This window comes from Punica granatum, chromosome 3 (assembly GCF_007655135.1).
Source record: "Punica granatum isolate Tunisia-2019 chromosome 3, ASM765513v2, whole genome shotgun sequence".
Classification (NCBI taxonomy): Eukaryota; Viridiplantae; Streptophyta; class Magnoliopsida; order Myrtales; family Lythraceae; genus Punica; species Punica granatum.
The window spans coordinates 12,035,924-12,043,595 of record NC_045129.1 but is presented as its reverse complement, the minus strand read 5'-3'; the positions used below and the strand labels follow the sequence as shown (position 1 = coordinate 12,043,595).

At 37.7% G+C, this 7,672-nt stretch overlaps 1 pseudogene; it reads left to right on the top strand.

Annotated features, from left to right (window-relative positions):
• Positions 1 to 5,619: 5,619 nt before the first annotated feature.
• On the top strand, positions 5,620 to 7,414 carry LOC116200387 (annotated as a pseudogene).
• The last annotated feature ends 258 nt before the right edge of the window (positions 7,415 to 7,672 follow it).

Genomic DNA, 7,672 nt, shown 5'->3' with positions numbered 1-7,672 from the left:
TTCTGAATAAATTTCTATGAAAAATAAATAAAACCATCTATACAATTATATTACAAATAAATTTAAAAGTTTCTATTAAAAAAGTAACATATAATAATAACAAATTTATACTCTCAATCAATGTTATGTCTACTAATATATAATACTACATACAAGTCATAAACATAAAAGTCATAAAAACATAAAGATTATATTTATTTATTTACGAAAAATTAACAAAAAAAATCACAAGCGCGGGCTTCAAGTCTAGTTATAATAATTAAAGCTTTTTCTAGTTATTTGATACATTCGACAAGAAGACGCTAGCACTACCCATCCTATTTGTAATGATCTATTCAAAATATTGATGGATAAAAATAAGATATGATTAAAAATGTAATTCTTGATAGAACTGTACATCATCAGTGACATTTATATAGAGATAGGTATCATAATATTGTCCAATTAAAATTTAATCCAGAAGACTGCATAAGAAACAATGAAGCATGTTGAGAACTTGTTAAATTGATAGAGATTGTATACAATAAACAAAACAAAATTATGTAGAAAAATCAGATAAAGTTCTATTTTACAATCTAAAATATATATTTTCAAAGGGGAGAATGATATCTTGGTCATATAAGTTTGATATTCAGTCAATTTTAGTCATATAAGTTTTAAAAGTGCCGAATCAGTCTCATATGTTTGCTTCGTAAGGAAATTTTGGTCCATTTCGTGACGGGACGGTAACAGATGCTATCGTGAACACTGACACTGTTAAATAAGGCCACGTGACAATTTCTTATTTGTTGAAAATTTAAAATTTTAAAAGAAAATAATAAATAAAAATAAAATAATAAAAATAAAATTTAAAGTAGAAAATTAAAAAAAATAAATAGACCCAACACCTTGTCGGGGTTGGGTCACTCGTCTCCGAGGGTAAGGGCCAGTCGCTACCCCTACCCCTGAAATCGCGCCCAAGATTTGAGGTAATCACGGGCGCGTTTCGGGGGTCGGGGCCCCAGCAGCGCCCCACCCCCTGGATGAGGTCGTCGGCAACCTTAGATTTCACCGACAGGTGCTGGGTCTCTCCTTTTATTTTATTTATTTTTAAATTTTAAATTTTCTGTTTTAAAATTTATTTTTTATTAATTTTTCAATTTTTTTTGTGTTTCGATTTTTATTTTAAATTTTAAATTTTCCGCCAATAAGAAATTGCCATGTGGCGTTATTTAACGGTATTAGTGTCAACATCAACATCCGTTACCGTCCCATTAAGGAATGGACCAAAATTACCTTACGGAACATATATATATATATATATATATAAGACTGATTCGGCATTTTTAAAATTTATATGACTAGAATTGACTAAAGGCCAAATTTATATGACCAAAAAAATCTTTCTCCCATTTTCCAAAGACAATACATTCTAACTTAAAAATATCTCTAACCGAATGAGTTGATATGTTAATTGAATTATTTAAGATGTTACCCGCATGTTCGTTAACAGTGGGAAGATATAAAAGGGTTGAAGGAAGGAGAAAGAAGATAAGATAGAAGAAGAACTTAAAGATTACAAACTTAAGAGAGAACATGATTTGTAGAGTAAAATAGGAAAAGAAATTGGATGGAAGAGAAAATCATGTGACGAATTTCATATAATTGATAGGGGAGAGTAGGGATGACATGGATACATGTTGGCCATAAGGCCAAAACCACATGAATAAAATATATATTGATTAAATAGAACAACTCAACAAATATCATAGAGAATGTGCCTAATTATAGGCCACAAGGAATCTAAAAATAAATATCAAACATACTTAATAATATCAAAATCAGATCTAGAAAATTCTATGAATATTTTCTACGTATTTTAACTACCTAATTGATCGATACGATCTTATTTTGAAAATATTCTATTTCCTTGATAACCTAACATCTCTAACACTCCCCTTCAATATGAGCATGTAGCGCAGTGAAATGTTCGTCTTGCATATAGAGACGAGTTTGACGACGACATGAGCTTCTTTGAATAGCAGATAACTAGCATGGATTGACTTGAGTTACTTGCCCAATAATCATCGAGAAATCGACTTGAGCTCCTTGGCTTCAGAGGTCGAGGAATAATGTAACAATCAACTCGAGACTTTTGCCTTCAAAGGTCGAGTAAAATGGCTTTGAGCATCTTGGATTCAGAGGCTGGAAAATATTGACTTTCACCTTTTTGCCTTCAAAGGTCCATTGTTGTTGTCTTAGTCATCATCATCCAGTGCCATTGTTCCGCTCTGATACAATGACGAATTTCATATAATTGATAGGGGAGAGTAGAGATACAAAGGATATGCGGTGGCCATAAGGCAAATAAAATATATATTGATTAAATAGAACGACTCAATAAAAATCATGAAGAATGCGCATATTCATAGGCCATAGGAATCTAGAGATAAATATTAAAGATACTGAATGTTATCGAAAGCAGATCTAGAAAATCCTAAGAATATGTCCTAAGAATATTAACTACCTAACTGATCAATACGATCTTATTTTGAAAATATTCTATTTCCTTAATAACCTGATAATATCTCTAACAGTTATAAGGGAGAAAGTTTTATATGTAACGGGTATACTACGTGGTAATGTCACATGTCAATAGGATTCCTCAATTTCTCTTATTTTTTAGTAATATCACAAAAAAATGTAAGAGGGAAATGAGAACATTGTAGTCAAAAAATCAGAAATTGTTGTGGCATTTGTAAGTTTAATTGTAAAAATTGCCCCGGCTATAAACCCTATAGGTACACTAGATTATAAAGCAGAGGGGTAACTTAAAATTTAATGTACTTCCTTAGGAGTTTTATGACATCAAATTTTACCATTTGCAAGCTGATTAAAAAAATATAGAAAATTCAACTTTGGTTATTAAATATGTATATTCTTTTAAAAAAATTTCACTGCACATATTGGAAATGACGAGATTAAGGATGGAACTTAGCTAGGCTACTGGCCAACGATGAGACCCTAATAAATTTAGAAAGAGATGTGCATTCTGTCTTTCTTTTTTCGAGTTTTGGGAGGTGGCCACCACCGATTGGTCGAAATCTCCTTACTTCAGTCCTCAAATATCATCGCTGACTTCGACTAGGAGGTGGTGGGTGGAATTGATAGTTCATATTTCCTGAATCTGTATACTCTTGTATGCTCAAATTCTCCATACACACTTGATCATCCAAAAATAAAGGGAAAAAAAAAACTCTCCATGCACTTAGCTGCAAGCACTGGATTGAGGCTTGAAGGGATTTTCTTCATTCCTTAAATCTAAGACTACCATCTTTTCCAACAATTTGTAAAAGACCTTTTGATATTGTTATCTAACAAGATTAAAATTTTTGGTGTATATGATTGCCGTAGTCATAAATTTTCATTTATGAAATAAAAGAAGTTTGTCTTCACAAGAAACAACTTCTTTTTAAATAAAAACAATTATGGGAGATATTGCTTTCGGTATTATGGTAAATCGAGTATTAAATGTTATTCCTCCTGCTAAGGATCCTAAGGAGTGCGCTTCTCGAGACAACATGTATTCTCTTCCTTACGTGAATTGAAGTTGCTTACCATTTTTTTGTTCCCGTTTCATGTACTGCATGCGCATTGATGCAGCAGCTCCTCTCCAATAGGGATGCAGGTGATCATCATCAAGCTTACAAGTCGAGATCTCCTTCTTTCTATGATCATCATCAAGCTTACAAATCGAGATTATATCCTTAATTTCAATATGGCTCTATCGTCTTTTGGGACTTCTTCCATGAAATTATCTATTTCCAAATGGATCATTATGTCTAACAAGAGTTGTCAAGAAGTATTTGTTTGCTCTAAATTTTCTTTGGATTACCATGGTGACTCTAATCCCGTGAAACTCAATGTTGTTTGCTCCCCAAATGGAGTGTCCGAGGCATTTATGCCATTATACAAACTTACAAAGTTTGTGTGCACATATGTTGGTACGTATTTAATGGTCAATGGCGAGACATAATTTGAAAGTCAGCTAAAAAGTACTGTTAGATGGCCAAATTGAATAACTCGTGCAGCCCACACGACTAATAAACCCTTGTTAGTATGATTTTTAAGTTTTTGTCGCATTTCAAGCAGCACCTAGATGGGCCTTCTGTGGGCTTAATAGAAGCCTTAATCTACACTTGGGTGTGTAACACCCAATTAAAATGCTTGAAAGTGGGAAAATGGCCGCACAACGAGCCCATAGATTTCCACTTACAAACATTCCGATTGGTTATTATTCAACTAATATTTTTCCTTCCTACACCGGCCTCCTGAGACGGAAGATCTAACCCTTGTTGGGGTCGGAATCTATCGGATGTAAGGGGCTTTTGGAACTTAATACGAGTGCTGTTGCACTGGTTCACTTAATCAAGTCTACAGTCATTCTTGGGCTCATGTGGTACTTTACTTTTACGAATGAAGATATCGTAATGTATAATCTTGAATTTCTTTCGCACGCAAAGGAACCCGGCCTAACCTCAGCCTCGAAAGGGTTCCTCCTCAAGGAGAGAGGATGGCGAGCACGCACTTCTTCCTCGAAACCTATGTATGATACGAGTAGAAGTGTCCCCGGAAATCCAACATTAACACATGGTTGGACAGTTCTTTTAGGCATGCAATCTTGGGACAAATTTTAAGGTTCCGCCACAGATGTTAAGTTCTGATGCGGCAGACGACATAACAAATCGGTATCTAAAGAAAAATAGGTTTTGACGACCCTGTCTCAAGGGAAACGGCCTTCGGAGCACAATTCACTGCCTTTGGCTGTGAAATGACGAGATTTAAGGCGAATTTCATCATTTAGGGCCTAAAAGGGCATTTTAATATTATTTGGGCGTTTTTGCAATTTTAGGAATAGTTTATGTCTTTCGTGCAATTTAGGCGTTTTAATTCCTATTTAAACTTTGTAAAACCCTAGGTTATAGTAGTTGTTTTTTGATCAATTAATAAAAATTGGATCTTTCGTTTTTTGCCCAATTCTCGGATTTGATTCGAGTTGGATGTCAATTTCCTAGGAATTCAAAGAATCAATAGGGATTGAAGGTCGTAGTTTCGGTATTCTGCGGAATCAACGGTTCTGTGACACGTTCTGTGTGCGTACGCTGCGACAGTTAGTATCAAAGCTGCGTTCATTCTTGGATTAGTGATGCCGCCCCGAAGAGCGATTAATCAACGTCGTGATGCGGAGGAGGACGAGTTGGATCGGAGGATCAAGCAGATCATTGATACCCGATTGGAGTGTAGGTTGGATGTGATTGTGGATCGCCTAGCCGAAAGGATGGGAGCGCTGATGGAGGCTCAGTAGGAGGTCGACCCAAGGCGTAGACGAGTCCCTAATTCGGTTGCGAACTTGGAGGAAATCGAGTATGATTTCAATTCTGAAGGGGACGCGACTTTGTTTTCCGAAGAGGATCCCTCTGATGACGCATTTTTTGTAGCGGGAGGTGATGGAGAGCCCAAGTTTGACAAGGGGGAGGAGGATAGGGGAAACACTGACAAATTGTAGGGTGAATTGAGTAGCTCTGGTGCGTTAGAGTTCTTTAATGGCAAGTTTATTTCCAGAGAATTGTCCGATGCTGAACTGTTGATGATTCAAATGTGTTGGCTTCATCCTCGGAACAACTTGATGGCGCCGGTATAGAGTTACCAAGTCTTTTTAAATGGATAGAGAGCCAGGCTCCAAATGACTGTTCGACTGAAGCATGGAAAAAGAGGACCCATTGGGTTGGATCTCAAGTTACTGGGGAAGTCACAGAGTTGGTGGTCGAGGCTGAGAAGCATCTTCAAAGCATCAAGCCTTTAAGAAGGAAACATGGTCGAGTGTTGGAGGAGGGTGCAAGTGGTTTACTTCAGAAAAAAATTGCTAGTGAAGAAAGCAAAGAGGATATGGCCGATAACCTGACTGAAGATTGGTCTTCGTTGAACAAAATATTTTCTGAGGGTGGCGCATCAGAAAGCGCTGCTTCATTTGGTACCAAGCATTGGGCTTCTGTTTATTTGGCCAGCACTCCACAGCAAGCAGTTGAAATGGGACTGAAGTTTCCTGGAGTCGATGAGAAGGGAAATTTCAAAAAGGTTAAAGAAGAGGAAGATGCGAACCTTGACCGTAAACTTCAACTTCATTTGAAAAGAAGGCGGCACAAGAAGAGACTGAAGCAGGGTGTCAAAGAAGAGTGTTGTTGATCTAGATACCGGTAACTCAGATGGGCGAGATATTCAAAATGAGGATATGCGCATGGAGGATGCATCTCCAGTGGGTCCTGCAGACGTTACTTTGCCGGATTTAATTGAAACTAGGGGCTCTAAGCGAATGAAGGAGGAGGATGAGGATCTAAATGCTAACAATAAAAGGAGCCGGTCTGTGAGTGTTGAAGATGCTGATGAGGCCGAGACGGTAAAGGATGATGCCAATAAGTTGACCGATGTTTCAGGAGATGAAACAACAATGCAAGTGAAGGGTAAATTTCGTTGCACTGCCTGTGGTGAAGAGACTGAAAAAGTGCATCCGCACCCTCTACTGAAGGTGATTGTATGCATAAGTTGCAAATGTAAGATTAATGTGAAGGATTCCGAGTGCTCGGAGTGCTATTGTGGATGGTACGACTGAAGCAGCGAGTTAGTAAACTGTAAATCATGCAATCATTTATTTTGCACAACCTGTATCGAGAGAAATCTTGGTGAAGAATTCTTGTCTAAGGTCCAAACCTTGGGCTGGCAATGTTGTTGCTGCACTCCTAGTGTTTTGCAGAGCTTAACACTAAAATTGGATGGAGCCATGCGATCTGAATATGCTGAATTGTCCAGCTCTGGTTCTGATTCATACACATCAGATTCAGGCATTGATGCTGCAACCAGGTCAAAGAAGAAGCGTAAAAGGAAAATTCGAAGAATACTTGATGATGTTGAATTAGGGGAAGAAACCAAAAGAAAAATTGCTCTCGAAAAGGAACGTCAAGAAAGCCTTAGATCTCTGCAACAGCAATTCTCTGCAAAGTCAACTGCAGTGAACTCTACAATCTCAGATTGGAGTGCTCTTGAGGGAGCCGGTATTGATGTGCTTGGCGATGCCATCAGAGGTAATATTGTAAATGTCGTTGGAGAAAGGGATGAAGTAGCTGTAAGGGTTCCTCCTAGCATTTCGGCAAAGTTGAAAACTCATCAAGTGACAGGGATCAGATTTATGTGGGAAAATATAGTACAGTCAATTGGGAAAGTAAAATCTGGAGATAAAGGTCTTGGTTGCATTCTAGCACATACCATGGGCCTGGGTAAAACATTACAGGTTATAGCTTTCTTATACGCTGCTATGAGGTGTGTTGACTTGGCACGACATCCTCAGACAGATCTTAGAATATCTCAATTTTCGAGCAAGTAAATTTTGGGGCTGAGTAACCGGTATGGTGTTGACTCTTTGCCCATTCCATCTAATGTTCAGTCAGGCAGTTTGAAGAGACATCAGCCCCACGAATCAAAGGCGGCTGCTGCTCCAGTAATTTCCTTTCAACCAAGGCAACTTCCCCAGATTTCACAACAAGTCCCCGCTCTAGGTTCTGGACATCAAGTGATAGCTCGGATGATGACAATTCGAGGGCGAATTCTCTCCATCTAGGGAAGAATGATACGACAGACGACG